Raw genomic sequence first — 17,500 nt, 5'->3', positions numbered from 1 at the left:
ATAACATATGCATTCATCAGATATTTTACCTTTATCTTTTTAAAGGTTTTAATTTTAAAATGACTTGGTAGCAGAGGGCCCCATGATGAAGCTCCGCCCCCACTGTACTGAGGATCTAGCTCCGCCCCTGGATGGAGGGCTTTAAAAACTACAATGATGGAGGACTTTAAGAACTACAAAAGATACACAAGAGAGGGCTTTAAGAACTACAAAAGATACATGATGGAGGGCTTTAAGAACTACAAAAGATACCTGATGGAGGGCTTTAAGAACTACAAAAGATACCTGATGGAGGGCTTTAAGAACTACAAAAGATACCTGATGGAGGGCTTTAAGAACTACAAAAGATACATGATGGAGGGCTTTATGAACTACAAAAGATACCTGATGGAGGGCTTTAAGAACTACAAAAGATACCTGATGGAGGGCTTTAACAACTACAAAAGATACCTGATGGAGGGCTTTAACAACTACAAAAGATACCTGATGGAGGGCTTTAAGAACTACAAAATATACATGATGGAGGGCTTTAAGAACTACAAAAGATACCTGATGGAGGGCTTTATGAACTACAAAAGATAGATGGAGGTCTTTAACAACTACAAAAGATACATGATGGAGGGCTTTAAGAACTACAAAATATACATGATGGAGGGCTTTAAGAACTACAAAAGATACCTGATGGAGGGCTTTAAGAACTACAAAAGATACCTGATGGAGGGCTTTAAGAACTACAAAAGATACATGATGGAGGGCTTTAAGAACTACAAAAGATACATGATGGAGGGCTTTATGAACTACAAAAGATAGATGGAGGTCTTTAACAACTACAAAAGATACCTGATGGAGGGCTTTAAGAACTACAAAAGATACCTGATGGAGGGCTTTAAGAACTACAAAAGATACCTGATGGAGGGCTTTAAGAACTACAAAAGATACATGATGGAGGGCTTTAAGAACTACAAAAGATACATGATGGAGGGCTTTAAGAACTACAAAAGATACATGATGGAGGGCTTTATGAACTACAAAATATAGATGATGGAGGTCTTTAACAACTACAAAAGATACCTGATGGAGGGCTTTAAGAACTACAAAAGATACATGATGGAGGGCTTTAAGAACTACAAAAGATACCTGATGGAGGGCTTTAAGAACTACAAAAGATACCTGATGGAGGGCTTTAAGAACTACAAAAGATGGCCTAAATGAAAGAGTGTGTGCGTACCTTCGGCCTCCTCCAGCGCGGCCTGCAGCGCCGCCTTCTCTTGCTCCAGGTTTTTCCGGATCTTCTCAAGCTCATGGGCACTGCGGCCTCCCTCGCCCAGCTGCTGGCTGAGGTCTGAGATCTCGTCCTGCAGGTTCTTGTTCTCCCTCTTCAGGGTGTCCAGCTGGTCCAGGGCCTCCTCGTAGGCGTTCTTCAGCCGGAACAGCTCCGTGCTCAGGGAGCGCGCCTCCTTCTGGGACGCCTCCAGCTCGCACTGGGACTCCTCAAATTTAATAATAACATAAAAAAATGTTTTTGTAGTTCGATGGTTTCTCTAAAGCAGGGGTGTCAAACTGGGTGTTTCCCAGAGGGCCACACTGCGAAAAGATAATCCCACCGAGCGCTTTTGTTACTGCGTGTCACTTTTTTTTTTTTGTTTTTGAACATTTTGGTAGCTTTGTTCCTCATTTTTGTTGTTTTTGTAGCAATTTTTTTGTGGCTTTCTCAAAACATTTGTCACTTGAGTTTGACACGTGTGTCTTACTGTGTATAGCGTATTGTTATAGTCTTCTTATGTCACTGTCTTGGACCTATTCTTGCCTTCCTTCCTTCCTTCTTTCTACCATCTTTTTCAAATTTTTGTCTTTTTCACAGTTTGTCTCCTTTTTTCATCATCATTTAAATGTTTTTTTCAGTTACAAGGTGCTGTTGTTTAATAAATCTATCTCTGACAGCGCTGTACTGTTCCTCTTTATAGAGACTTTTTATCTACTAAAAATGATTAGCGCTGGTCTAAAGAAGCAATTCAAAAGGGGTACATTATTGAAAAAGGTTTGAGAACCACTTGGGTCCCCCTACAGGTTGTCCCATGGAACTGCAGCTCGCGAGACCCTCGCAGATTTTAATCCGGCCCGCATATCAATTTAGGTTCACAATAAATTTTGGCCCGCCTAGTTTTTGGCGCTTTTTACTGAAGTTTTTGTCACTTTTGCAGACGCTTTTGGTGCCTTTTTCCAATGTTTTGGGGGCATTTTCTGGCGTTTTTTCCAATGTTTTTGTTGCATTTTTCTTTTTTCGACATTTTTTGTCACTTTTTTTCTTTGATGGCTAAGTTAAAGGAATACGCCGACTTATTGGGAATTTATCTTATTCACCGTAACCCCCAGAGTTAGACTAGTCCATACATACCCTTCTCATCTCTTATTGGGACTTTATCTTATTCACCGTAACCCCCAGAGTTAGACTAGTCCATACATACCCTTCTCATCTCTTATTGGGACTTTATCTTATTCACTGTAACCCCCAGAGTTAGACTAGTCCATACATACCCTTCTCATCTCTTATTGGGACTTTATCTTATTCACCGTAACCCCCAGAGTTAGACTAGTCCATACATACCCTTCTCATCTCTTATTGGGACTTTATCTTATTCACTGTAACCCCCAGAGTTAGACTAGTCCATACATACCCTTCTCATCTCTTATTGGGACTTTATCTTATTCACTGTAACCCCCAGAGTTAGACTAGTCCATACATACCCTTCTCATCTCTTATTGGGACTTTATCTTATTCACTGTAACCCCCCAGAGTTAGACTAGTCCATACATACCCTTCTCATCTCTTCTCTTTATCTTATTCACCCAGTAACCCCAGGTTAGACAAGTCCATACATACCCTTCTCATCTCCGTGGGTGCTGTAATGCTGTCTGGCGGCTCCAGCAGCATCAGGCCAGCACAGATCCTGCAGGTAACTGGTTCCAGTAATCCTACTGCTCCCAATAAGTGACAAAATAACTCCAACATGTTCCTATTTACATGTTGTGATTCATAAGTCTGGCGTGTACAAAAAACAATGTAACATGAGACACAGCCGGTTTGTTTACTGTTAGAAGAACCATGTTTCTCATGTTACGGAAGAATTTAGTACACGCTGTGACTGATATAAATCACAACATGTCTGAGAACATGTTGGAGTTTACTTTTGAAGACTTTTGTCATGTTTGGAGCAGTAGGCTAGTTGGAACCAGTTACCTGCAGGATCTGTGAACATGTTGGAGTTATTTTGCCACTTTTGACAGCATTACAGCACGTAGGGAGATGAGAAGGGTTATGTATGGACTAGTCTAACTCTGGGGGAGCCAGAAATAAGATAAAGTCCCAATAAGAGATGAGGAGGGTATGTATGGACTAGTCTAACTCTGGGGGTTACAGTGAATAAGATAAAGTCCCAATAAGAGATGAGGAGGGTATGTATGGACTAGTCTAACTCTGGGGATTACAGTGAATAAGATAAATTCCCAATAAGAGATGAGAAGGGTATGTATGGACTAGTCTAACTCTGGGGGTTACAGTGAATAAGATAAATTCCCAATAAGTCGGCGTGTTCCTTTAATTTTTTGGGGCTTTATGTCGACCAAACTGTAAGTAAGAATATACGAGACACGCAATAATCCAGTAAAAGATCCTTCGACTTTTTCGATGAAATAAAAGCATGTGAATAAACTAAACATGTCCGGCCCTTGATGTGATTCTTAGTTTCCAGTGTGGCCCTCTGGGAAATTGAGTTTGACAACCTCTGCCGTATATCTTTCTTGGATTACCTCAAACTTCTGCTTCCACTCGGCCGTGACTTTGTCGAACGCGCGCTGCTTCTTGTCCAGCGCCGCTGCCGCCGCGTTGGACCTCTCCAGGTCCAGCATCAGGTCTTCTATCTCGCTCTGCAGACGGTGCTTGGTCTTCTCCAGGGACGAGCACTTGGCGTTGGCCGCCTCCACGGCCTCCTCCGCGTCCTGCAGCCTCTGCACCAGCTTCTTCTTGGCCTCCTCCAGTTCTTCCGTTTTCTGGATGCCGTCCGTTTCGTATTTGGAGCGCCAGGCGGCCACCTCGGTGTTGGATTTGGAGAGCGCGCGCTGCAGCTCGGCCTTTCCTTCCTGCTCCTCTTCGAACTGCTCGCGGAGGAGGTCGCAGTCGTGGCGAGCCGACTGCACGGCGTGCGCCAGCGCGTTCTTGGCTTTGACTTCTTCCTCCAGCTGGCGCCGCAGGTCTTCCACCTGACGGAGGGGCGGGCGGGAGGAGAAGAAGAAACACGAGGAAAAGCAACATGGATGTCAACAACCTTACAAAATGACAACAAAAAACGTCAGAAAAAAAGTGGCGAAAATTTGTGTCAATTTAGCTTTTCAGCATTCACGTTATATAGCTTAAATAAGTTACAAAAGGTCTGAGTGTGTGTGTGTGTGTGTGTGTGTGTGTGTGTGTGTGTGTGTGTGTGTGTGTGTGTGTGTGTGTGTGTGTGTGTGTGTGTGTGTGTGTGTGTGTGTGTGTGTGTGTGTGTGTGTGTGTGTGTGTGTGTGTGTGTGTGTGTGTGTGTGTGTGTGTGTCTCTGTGTGTGTGTGTGTGTGTGTGTGTGTGTGTGTGTGTGTGTGTGTGTGTGTGTGTGTGTGTGTGTGTGTGTGTGTGTGTGTGTGTGTCTGTGTCTGTGTCTGTGTCTGTGTGTGTGTGTGTGTGTGTGTGTGTGTGTGTGTGTGTGTGTGTGTGTCTCATGTGTGTGTGTGTGTGTGTGTGTCTCTGTCTGTGTCTGTGTGTGTGTGTGTGTGTGTATGTGTCTGTCTGTGTCTCTGTCTGTGTCTGTGTGTGTGTGTGTGTGTGTGTGTGTGTGTGTGTGTGTGTCTGTGTCTGTGTGTGTGTGTGTGTGTGTGTGTGTGTGTGTGTGTGTGTGTGTGTGTGTGTGTGTGTGTGTGTGTGTGTGTGTGTGTGTGTGTGTGTGTGTGTGTGTGTGTGTGTGTGTGTGTGTGTGTGTGTGTGTGTGTGTGTGTGTGTGTGTGTGTGTGTGTGTGTGTGTGTGTGTGTGTGTGTGTGTGTGTGTGTGTGTGTGTGTGTGTGTGTGTGTGTGTGTGTGTGTGTGTGTGTGTGTGTGTCTGTGTGTGTGTGTGTGTGTGTGTGTGTGTGTGTGTGTGTGTGTGTGTGTGTGTGTGTGTGTGTGTGTGTGTGTGTGTGTGTCTGTGTCTGTGTGTGTGTGTGTGTGTGTGTGTGTGTGTGTGTGTGTGTGTGTGTGTGTGTGTGTGTGTGTGTGTGTGTGTGTGTGTGTGTGTGTGTGTGTGTGTGTGTGTGTGTGTGTGTGTGTGTGTGTGTGTGTGTGTGTGTGTGTGTGTGTGTGTGTGTGTGTCACTGTGTGTGTGTGTGTGTGTGTGTGTGTGTGTGTCTGTGTGTGTGTGTGTGTGTGTGTGTGTGTGTCTCTGTGTGTGTGTCTGTGTCTCTGTGTGTGTGTGTGTGTGTGTGTGTGTGTGTCTCTGTCTGTGTCTCTGTCTGTGTCTCTGTGTGTGTGTGTGTGTGTGTGTGTGTGTGTGTGTCTGTGTCTCTATCTGTGTCTCTCTCTGTGTGTGTGTGTGTGTGTGTGTGTGTGTGTGTGTGGCTCTGTCTGTGTCTGTGTCTGTGTGTCTGTGTGTGTGTGTGTGTGTGTGTGTGTGTGTGTGTGTGTGTGTGTGTGTGTGTGTGTGTGTGTGTGTGTGTGTGTGTGTGTGTGTCTGTGTCTGTGTCTGTGTCTGTGTCTGTGTCTGTGTGTGTGTGTGTGTGTGTGTGTGTGTGTGTGTGTGTGTGTGTGTGTGTGTCTGTGTCTCTGTGTGTGTGTGTGTGTGTGTGTGTGTGTGTGTGTGTCTGTGTGTGTGTGTGTGTGTGTGTGTCTCTGTGTGTGTGTGTTTGTGTGTGTGTGTGTGTGTACCTGCTGGTTGTAGGAGTTCTTCCCGCGGGTCAGCTGTGATATCAGGCTGTCCTTCTCCTCCAGCTGTCGTCCCATCTCGCCGTTCTCCGTGAGCAGCCTGGCCCTCTGCGTGGTGAGGTCACTATTCCCGCGCTGGGTCTCTTCGTATCGGCTCTTAAACTCGCTCATGGTGTCCTCCAGCGCGCGGCACGTCTTCTCGGCGTTGGCCTTCGCCTTCACCACGCTCTCCATGCTCGAAGACAAGTCGTCCAACTCCAGCTTCAGCTCGCTCTTCTCCTTCTCCAGCTTCTGTTAGATTATATTGTAGGTCACGTTTACACAATGGAGATGGTGGTAAAATACACACACGGATACACACAGTTAGATCACGTTAACGGAGATGGTGTTAAAATACACAGAGAACGTGTTCTGTTAGGCATCAATAAATCAATAAATGTCAAGTATAGTGTCACAATCGATTTAGAAGTCAAGCCGCTCTTTTCCTTCTGCAGTTTCTTTTACATTAGATTAGATACACAAAGACACACACACACAGAGACACACACACACAAATACACACACACAAAGACACACACACACACACACAGACACACACAAAGACACACACACACACACACAGACACACACAAAGACACACACACACAGATATACACACAGACACACACACACACACAGACAGACACAGAGACACAGCAACTGGTTTGGGACACCCAGAGACACAGCAACTTTTGGAATATGCAGGAATGGTGGGGAGGAGTGTTGGTTTTGGGTTTATCTACCACCCAGTGGTGGTTTTGGGAGGTTACCACCCAGTGGTGGTTTTGGGAGGTAACCACCCAGTGGTGGTTTTGGGAGGTTACCACCCAGCGGTGGTTTTGGGAGGTAACCACCCAGTGGTGGTTTTGGGAGGTTACCACCCAGTGGTGGTTTTGGGAGGTTTATTACCACCCAGCGGGTGGTTTTGGGAGGTTTTGGGACCACCCAGTGGTGGTTTTGGGAGGTTACCACCCAGTGGTGGTTTTGGGAGAGGTTTATTGGGAGGTTACCACCCAGTGGTGGTTTTGGGAGGTTACCACCCAGTGGTGGTTTTGGGAGGTTTATCTACCACCCAGTGGTGGTTTTGGGAGGTTACCACCCAGTGGTGGTTTTATCTACCACCCAGCGGTGGTTTTGGGAGGTTACCACCCAGTGGTGGTTTTGGGAGGTTTATCTACCACCCAGCGGTGGTTTTGGGAGGTTACCACCCAGCGGTGGTTTTGGGAGGTTACCACCCAGCGGTGGTTTTGGGAGGTTACCACCCAGCGGTGGTTTTGGGAGGTTACCACCCAGTGGTGGTTTTGGGAGGTTACCACCCAGTGGTGTAAAGTGTGTCTTGCCTGTTTATCTACCACCCAGCGGTGGTTTTGGGAGGTTACCACCCAGCAGGTTTTGGGAGGTCGATGTGGTTTTGGGAGGTTACCACCCAGCTGGTTTTGGGAGGTTACCACCCAGTGGTGTTTTGGGAGGTTACCACCCAGTGGTTAAAAGTGTGTCTTGCCTGTTTGACGCGCTGCAGGTTGTCGGCCGTGGACTCGTGCTGCTTCTTCCTCAGCGTCGGCCGTGGACTTCCTCCGATTCCTCCAGCTCTCGGCGCAGCTTCTGGAACTCAGCATCTCGCTTCTTATTCAGCTCCACCTGTGGACGGAGGAAGTTTAGGTCGTTTTTTAGTTTGTAGTTTATTTTGAACATGTAAAAAATATTATTTTATATTTATTTGTATATATATATATATATATATATATATATATATATATATATATATATATATATACACATGTACATCTCAACACAATCTTCCAAAATTATTGTAAGTGATTCAAATAAGAAATTCCCATGTTCCCCCTTTTTCTATTTTTATCCTTATCCACTTATTTATATGTTTACATACACATACATCGTATATCTACCTACCTACACGCACATAAACACATGCATTCACACATACACATAGACACACTTAAACACAATTATATTAACACATGCATACACACACACATACACATAGACACACATAAACACAGATATATTAACACATGCATACACACACATACACATAGACACACATAAACACAGATATATTAACACATGCAAACACACACATACACATAGACACACTTAAACACAGATATATTAACACATGCAAACACACACATACACATAGACACACATAAACACAGATATATTAACACATGCATACACACACATACATACACACACAGACACACATACATAAACACATGCACACATAGACACATACATACACACGCACACAGACACACATACATAAACACATGCATACATAGACACACATGCATACACACACATTCTTCTTTCCATCTCTCTTCTTCGATTCCGTCTATCTATATCAAACCGAATAATTACCCATTCAAACTAGACTTGGTATATAAGCCCAGGAACCACACAGACTGTAAGGAAGAGATGATTTAAAAGAAGAGGCGACAATACGTCAAAAAAAGACACAAAAACTTCAGAAAACATGTCAAAACCTGTAGGTAAAGCCTCCATTTATTGACTGACCTGTGCCGATGTTGCTCCTCCAGCCTCCTCCAGCCGCTCGCTGATGTCCTCGAGTTCCCGGGAAAGATCGCAGCGCTGCTTCTCCACTTTGGCCCTCGCGGCCCGCTCAGCGTCCAGCTCCTCCTCCAGCTCCTCGATCCGCGCCTGGTTTTCCTTCAGCTTCTTCTGCAGCTGCATCGCAGCCACCTGCTCGTCTTCCAGTCTGGAACTCACGCTGGCGATCTCGAAATCCTTCTTCTTCAGCTTCTCCTCCAGCTGCTGTTTGTCGTTCTCCAAGTCCATCAGGCTCTCCTGAGTCAGCTTCAGGTCGCCCTCGAACCTCCTCTTGGAGCGCTCCAGATCCATGCGGACTTTCTTCTCTTGCTCCAGCGAGCCCTCCAGATCGTCCAGCTGCTGCTCTAGCTTAACTTTGGCTTTCGCAAGACTGTTGGCTTTGTCTTCTTCGCTCTGCAGATCGTCCAGCGTTTGCTGGTGGGCTTCCTGCAGGGCCTTCTTCTCTCTCGTTAGCTTCATGATGTTTTCGTCCTGGGAGGCCATTTCCTCCGTTAGGTTTTTCACTTTATTCTCCGTCGCGTGTTTCTCTTTCTCGACTTTAGCCAGCGTTAGCTCCAGATCGTCTATGTCTTTCTTCAACTCGGAGCATTCGTCTTCCAGCTTCCGTTTCTTCGCGGTTAAGTCGGCGTTTAGTTCCTCTTCGTCTTCCATTCTCTCCGTCAATTCCTTCAGCTTCGCCTCCTGTTGAATCTTGCTCTTTATGAGCTGTTCACAGCGTTCTTCGGCGTCCGTTAGCGTGTCCTGTTCGGACTGAATCTGGAGAGCGAGATCGTTCTTTTCTTGCAGAAGGGTCACTATTTTCTCCTCTAGGTCCTTACGTCTCGTTTCAGATTTCTCTAATGCTTCCTTCAGCTTGTTAAATTCATCCTTCATGTTCGCCATCTCTTTCTCGGACTCTGCGCTCTTAAGCAAGGGCTTGATCTTAAAGAAAAGCTTCATCCACGGCCAGTTTTTCACGCCCAGAAACGAGCGTAGGTTCCACTGGATGACCATCAGCGCGTCTCTGCGTTCAACGAGCTTGGCGAACTCCGCACGCATCAGGATCGCCCGGGCGTTAGCCTGGATTCTCGTGATGATACGAGAAAGTTGCTCGTCTCGCATTTCCTCCAGAGTCCCCAGCAGACCGGCTTTAAAAAAGACTTTTGTGTGGCCGAACTTATACTGAGTGTGGTCAATGTCCAGTGAGCCCAGCAACTTTTCCGCGCTCTTCTTGCAGTCGATGAACTGCCCTTCGGGGATGGCCGCAGCGTTCAGGATCCTGTACCTTTGTTTGAAGTCGCCGTAGAGTACCCTGTTTGGGAAACCCTTCCTGCAGATTCGGATGCCTTCCAGGACGCCGTTACAGCGAAGCTGGTGCATCACAAGGCAGTTGTCCATGGCGCCGGGAGTTTTCCTCTCGTTGGGAATCAGACAGCGGACAAAGTGGGGGTGTGTGGTCTTCAGGTTGTTCATCAGCTTGTTCAGGTTTTCCCTGTGAAGCGCAGACACCGTCTGGAACGAGGAACCTTTCTTCTTCGCTCCTTTTCCGCTGGCTTTGTCACCGCCGTCGGTCGCCGAATAGCTCGAAAACAGCACACTGAGAAGCTTAAGAGAGGACTTTTGGTAAAGACCAACCACAGTTTCATTCAGGGGGTCTTTGTTTTTAACCAACCAGTTGCCGATGTTGTAGTCCACCGTGCCGGCGTAGTGAACCAGGGCAAAATGAGCCTCTGATTTCCCCTTTGTCGCTCTTGGCTTCTCAAACATCTTGTTCTTGCCCAGATGATTATCATAGAGCTTGGACTTGAAGGTCTGGTCGCTGGCTTTGGGGAACATGCATTCCTCTTCCAGGATCGACAGGATTCCCATCGGTTTCTCGATGAGATCAATGCACGCTTGCAAGTCCATCCCGAAGTCAATGAACTCCCAATCGATGCCTTCCTTTTTGTACTCTTCTTGCTCCAGAACAAACATGTGATGGTTGAAAAACTGTTGCAGTTTTTCGTTGGTGTAGTTGATGCACAGCTGCTCAAAAGTATTGAAGTCAAAGATCTCGAATCCAGCGATGTCCAGAACTCCGATGAAGTACTGACGGGGCTGTTTCGTGTCCAGGGATTGGTTGATTCTCACCACCATCCAGTTGAACATCTTTTCGTACACAGACTTAGCAAGAGCGCCGAGAGAGTAGTAGACTTGGTCCACACTTTGGCCTTTCGTGACGTATTCATTTCCGACTTTGACTCGAGGATGGCACAGACCTTTGATGAGATCGGCAGAGTTCAGCCCCATTAAGTAAGCCGATTTATCCGCTGCCTCCGTTCCATCTGACTCCGCTTGCTCTTCGCGCTGCTTCTGTTTGAACTTCATGTTGCCGTAGTGCATAATGGCGCCGGTCAGTTTGTAGACGCCCATCTTTTCGTCCGCAGTGAAGCCGAGAACGTCGAAGGCGCTGTCGGTGGCCATCAGTTCCTCCGAGTCGTTGATGGAGGCGACCGTTACCTCTCCTTGGGAGATGTAGGAGTAGTCGTATGGGTTGTTGGTGATCAGCAGCATGTCCAGCAGCTCTGGCTTCTGATTGGACAGAATCTGGTAGAAGATGTGGTAGTTCCTTTCGGCCTTTAGCTGAAAAGTGCACCGCGACTTCTCCAGCAAGTACGTCTCGATGTCAGCGGACGCCAGCTTGCCGCTGGTACCGAAGTGAATTCGGATGAATTTCCCGAAGCGAGACGAGTTGTCGTTCCTTAAAGTTTTGGCGTTCCCGAAGGCCTCCAGCGCGGGGTTGGCCTGGATGATTTGGTCCTCCAGCGTGCCTTTGCTGGCGTCTCTTTTGCCGACGGCAGCGATGCTGGCGAAGTACTGGATGACCCTCTTGGTGTTCACAGTCTTCCCGGCTCCGGATTCTCCGGTGATCAGGACAGACTGGTTCTCGCGGTCAGTCAGCATGTACTGGTAGGCGTTATCGGAGATGGAGAAGATGTGAGGTGGCGCCTCGGTTCTTTTCTTCCCCCGGTAGGCCGCCACGACCTCCGAATCGTAGACCGGAAGCCACTTGTATGGATTGACGGTGACGCAGAAGAGCCCGGAGTAAGTGTAGATCATCCAGGCAGCGTAACGCTCTTTGAGGTTGAACAACACGGCCGGCTCGTGGAGGAAAGTGAACATCGCCATGTCTTCGATTTTATCGAATTTGGGCGGGTTCTGGGGATGCACGTCCATCTCCTTCACGGTTACCGTGGTTCCATCTTCCTTCTTGACCGTCGCCATGCCGCCGTCCTTGCTTAGGATTTGTCCCTTCATGAATTCGACTTTATCGTCCACTACGAAGCATTCGGTCTTGATGTCGAAAGGTCTGGTCTGGGCCTCCAGGCGCTCCTTGTCCGACTTCCTCAGGAAAGGGGCAGCTTTCCCAAACTCGGCCATCAGAGCATCACCCATGGTTGAGGGTAGATGGTCCCGTTAGTGAGAGGAGAGATCGATCCGAGAAGAAGAACGAGATGTCCTTTCTCCGGGGACTCTGATGCAGAAGTGCAGAGACTAACGCAGGAGGGTGGCGTTTATAAAGACTCCCGGAGGGACCAAATTAGGAGATAACCGCTGAGAAGAAGACACTAAATCTGTCCTGGGAAGTTAGGGCACCATGAGGGTTAGCTTCAGGACCTTTGGCTGTTAAAGTCCATTTTAGGAAAAGAAGAGTTTCACAGCTTATCTTGTCGCTGATAGGAACTGCTGTCACTTCTTCTTTTAGACACACACACACACACACACACACACACACACACACACACACACACACACACACACACACACACACACTGACACACACAGAGACACTTCTGCTTTTAGACTCAGCTCAGCTTCTACTGCAGTTCATCCACCAATCATCATCCCACACTTACCCATACTCTGTCTCTGTGTGTGTGTGTGTGTGTGTGTGTGTGTGTGTGTGTGTGTATAAAGTATTGTTGTCAATACTTGAATAAATGTCAGGTCTTCATAGCATAACCAATTAATTTTCTGCTCCTGTCTGAACAGGTGATGCAACTGTATGGAAAGAGGTGTGTGTCTGTGTGTGTGTGTGTGTGTGTGTGTGTGTGTGTGTGTGTGTCAAAGATCCCATATGTGGCAGCATTGCAGCAGATGGACACTCATTGTATGTATATATATATATATATATATATATATATATATATATATATATATATATATATATGTGTATATATAAATATGTGTATATATATGTATATATATATATATAAATATGTATATATATGTATATATACAATATGTATATATACATACAATATATATATATATATATTTATATATATATATATATATATATATATATATATAAATATATATATATATATATACATATATAAATATATATTCCACCCCATTATAGAGAGAATATCAGCTGATCAGCAACCATTCATCCAGTGGTCCAAAGGCCCATTCTGTTTAAGAATCTGATATCATTTTAAAAGGCTAACTCAGAAAACATTGAGAACCCTTTTGAGATTATGTAAGCACATAATGTGATCTGAAAACTGCTGCCATGGTTAAAAAAAACAATGCAACAGATCTCAGCTGGTATTCTGTCTGTAGTGGACATGTCTGAGTGGCCCCAAACTTTTGACCAGTACTGTATATTTATAGATAGATAGATATAAGTATTTCTGACTGACTGAAGTGGTTTTGTCTCTTTATCTTGGACAGTCAGAACTCATCAGCTCTCAGCCTCCAAATAGACACACACACACACACACACACACACAGACACAAACACACACACATACAGGACACTCTCACACACACACACACACACACACACACACACACACACACACACACACACACACACAGACACACACAGAGACTCACACACACACACACACACACACAGACAGACACACACACACACACACACACACACACACACACATACAGACACTCTCACACACACACACACACACACACACATACAGACACTCTCACACACACACACACACACACAGACACTCTCACACACACACACACACACACACACACACACACACACATAGACTCACACACACACACACACAGACACACAGACAGACACACACACACACACACACACACACACATACACACACACACACACACAAAACAAACACACACACAAAACACACACACATATACACACACACACAGATTATCTCACGTTATCACAAACTGAAACTCTCTGACTCCGACGAGTCTGCAGAGAGAACAAGATGTGTGTGTCTGTGTGTGTGTGTGTGTGTGTGTGTGTGTGTGTGTGTGTGTGTGTGTGTGTGTGTGTGTGTGTGTGTCTCTGTGTGTGTATGTATGTGTGCTTCAAGAGACAGAACAGATGCACACGTGTTTAACATAACTTTATACAATGAATCTATCACAGAACTTGGTGGCTACAAGGTAATTATTAAATATTTCAATATGTAGCCAATCAGTTACCTTTTGACTGTAACAGTGACATAAAACAGACAGCTATAGGGAACCAGAGATTATTACTAATATGATAAAATGTGAAATTACCACCATCCATGAAGCAGGTAATGAGTGTGTGTGGAGTAAAAGTCAACCATTGGCTACACTGTTCATACATGTTCATGTTTATTGTTTCACTACTATATATTCTTAGTATTTTTATTTTAACAAATGAAGCTCAGTGCAAATTCTTTCAGGAAGACTTCTAATCACTGCAATCACAACTATTGCTCCCTAAATCTTTTCAGCTGTTAAGAGGTGTTCACTCTTCAGTAAACCAATCACAATTGGCCACAAATCCATGATCCAATCACAGCATGACATCCTGCTTTAAATGTCTCTCTTCTTGCTATCAGCTGGCTTCTCAGGCCAGGGGGGAATAATGTCTGTTTCTCTACCCCTTTAAATATGTTAATGATGGAGTCTAATCCCCAAAGACTTTGTACATTTCATGTACATTTCATATTATGCTTATCTACAATAAATATTTGCATATCTGCAACAAAGGCCCAATACCAAAGTGAGCCCTGAGGACTAAGGACTAAAGACTCACAGACTGAACTGATCTCAGGTACTAAGTGAGTGAGTGTGTGAGGCCACATGGGCTCAGATAGGTAGAAATGGGATCGGGACAGCACTTCACACAAGATCACATGTTACCTTGGCAACATTTAATAACAAAGATGTTGCTGACACTTGCCAATTTGGGAATTTTCATTTTAAGTTTGTTGCTTTCCACACGGCCGAGGCCCAGCAGAGACGATGGCCTGATTCCACATTATTTCAAGCTCTAGTTTTACATCTGGACACCAGGCCGGTCTGTCCCGTGGCCGTGGGTCGGGCTCTTGTTTACCGTTGTAATTTCCGGATTTCCTTACGGTCTCCGCGGTAACCGTCGCAACGCTTTGAACTGTGGGTAATTCCCTTTTGGTGAAGTCTGCATCGATGCAGACCCACGGAAAGGGCTCGGTAAGTGTGTCCTCTAACCCTCTCGCCCTTTGAAATTCGACATTGGGATGACCTTAAGTCCTTACGAATTTCGCGAGACCACAACACCAAAGTCCGTGAGTCCGTGAGTCTGGACTTTGGGATTGGGCCAAAGTCTCTCCTGATTGAAATGGGCCTCTTCCTCCCAGTCATCTTCCTCTGCCTCTCTGCCTCTGTCCCTCTCTCTGAATCTACAGCCTCCTCTTCATCCCTCACAGTCAATTCTTCCTTTCCCTCCTCTTCCTCCTCTTCCTCCTCTTCCTCCTGTGCACTCCTCAGAATTTGAATACTAATGATCTCTGGGTGGCGTGTTGTAACCCTCTGTAAACGTTATGAATTCACAAATGCCAGTTTATGGTATTTTTTATCATGTTGTTCTTGTCTTTACTAAAATCCAAACTAACAAAGGGAAGAATGCTATTAAAGTGTGTGTGTGTGTTTGTGTGTGTGTGTGTGTGTGTGTCTCTGTGTGTGTGTGTGTGTGTGTGTGTCTTTGTGTGTGTGTGTCTGTGTCTCTGTGTGACTGTGTCTGTGTGTGTGTGTGTCTGTGTGTGTGTGTGTGTGTGTGTTTGTGTGTGTGTGTGTGTGTGTGTTTGTGTGTGTGTGTGTGTGTGTGTGTGTGTGTGTGTGTGTGTGTGTCTGTGTGTGTGTGTGTGTGTGTGTCTGTGTGTCTCTGTGTCTCTTTGTGTGTGTGTGAGTGTGTGTCTGTGTGAGGTGTGTGTGTGTGTGTGTGTGTGTGTGTGTGTGTTGTGTGTGTGTGTGTGTGTGTGTGTCTCTGTGTCTCTTTGTGTGTGTGTGTGTGTCTGTGTGAGTGTCTGTGTGTGTGTGTGTGTGTGTGTGTGTGTGTGTGTGTGTGTGTGTGTGTGTGTGTGTGTGTGTGTGTGTGTGTGTGTGTGTGTGTGTGTGTGTGTGTGTGTGTGTGTGTGTGTGTGTGTGTGTGTGTGTGTGTGTGTGTGTGTGTGTGTGTCTGTGTGTGTGTGTCTGTGTGTGTGTGTGTGTGTGTGTGTGTGTGTGTGTGTGTGTGTGTGTGTGTGTGTGTGTGTGTGTCTAGTATAAAAGAGAAACCACATTTGAAAATACAGTCAGTTTTATTAACATTTGTACTTTATACAATAAAAACATTAAAAGAAACTAATATATTTATACCACAGAACATTCTGTGCAAATTTTCAAAATAAAATCCACTTTTGTTTTGACCCAAAACAGGAGAAAAGTTTGATATTTTTATATTTTTATGTCTTAAAGGCTCCAAATTAATTGTAAGAAGATGTGTGTTTTGGATGTGACTTGAAGGCGTAGGTGTGTGTGTGTGTGTGTGTGTGTGTGTGTGTGTGTGTGTGTGTGTGTGTGTGTGTGTGTGTGTGTATCTATGTGTGTTTATGATAAGACACAATCAGGAGGCCTATTTGGAGTCAGTGTCATGGTGTCTGTCCAGACTACAACTCTGGAGGATTCAAACCAATCCTAGAATCAGCTTGTTTTCCAAATGTCTCCATTGTAGGGGCTCGGTATCACCAGGCGGGAAGGAGCCAAACGTACTGGTGGAGACGTAGTCTCGGAGGTCTCACGGCAGTTGGTGAAATGGTCACGTTAGTGAGTCTATTGATTCGTGAACTGAACACGAGAATGTCACATTTTAAAGCAATGTATTTCAATGGGAAGCATATTTCGTGATCACAGAACGATGACAGTAGAGAGTAGTACTGATAAGGAGAAAATCTGTGTAGGGAGGTTGGTCCGGGGGTCAAACAACACAGGACTATACCCCAGAGCAGCCCAGTCTCACGGTAGTCAGTCCCTCCGTTACATCACATTACATTACGTTACATCACATTACCTGTCATTTAGCTGACGCGTTTATCCAAAGCGACTATATATATATATATGTCACACTCCTCTGGAGCAACTAGGGGTTAAGTGCCTTGCTCAGGGACACATTGGTCGATGGATCGCAGTGGGATCCTCCAGAAAAACGTGATTATGCGATCAAATAATGCGCATTTTTTCAAATAAGCCACACTTTCGCTGCATAAATTGCCGATTTCCGTGCAAAATATGCGGGGCTTGCATGATTTCATAAACCCCGCATTTTCGTTGCAAAAAAGTCGTGTAATATATCTCAGCAGAAAGTTGAAAAATGTTACTTCCCCCTGTTGCCATGGGAACGTTATGAAGTGATGTAATTATGCGACGTGAACATTATCGAAAAGTGGTCATCTGAGAGGCGTGGTCAGCTGAGAGGCGTGGTCAGCTGAGAGGAGGCGTGTGTTGGCTGTGTGGTCAGCTGAGCGGCGTTGTCAGCTGAGCGGCGTGGTCAGCTGAGAGGCGTGGTCAGCTGAGCAGCGTGGTCAGCTGAGGTCAGCGTGGTCAGCTGAGTGGTGGTCAGCTGAGTGGTCAGCTGAGGCGTGGTCAGCTGAGAGGAGGCGTGGTCTGTGTGGTCAGCTGAGCGGCGTGGTCAGCTGAGCGGC

The 17,500-nt window shown here is 45.7% G+C and overlaps 1 pseudogene; it reads right to left on the bottom strand.

Moving 5' to 3' along the window:
• LOC114572704 (myosin-6-like) overlaps positions 1-11,969 on the bottom strand; it is a 17,177-nt pseudogene extending 5,208 nt beyond the window's left edge.
• Positions 11,970-17,500: the final 5,531 nt, after the last annotated feature.

The sequence above is a fragment of the Perca flavescens genome, chromosome 18, assembly GCF_004354835.1.
Source record: "Perca flavescens isolate YP-PL-M2 chromosome 18, PFLA_1.0, whole genome shotgun sequence".
Classification (NCBI taxonomy): Eukaryota; Metazoa; Chordata; class Actinopteri; order Perciformes; family Percidae; genus Perca; species Perca flavescens.
This window is presented reverse-complemented; position numbering and strand designations above follow the sequence as displayed.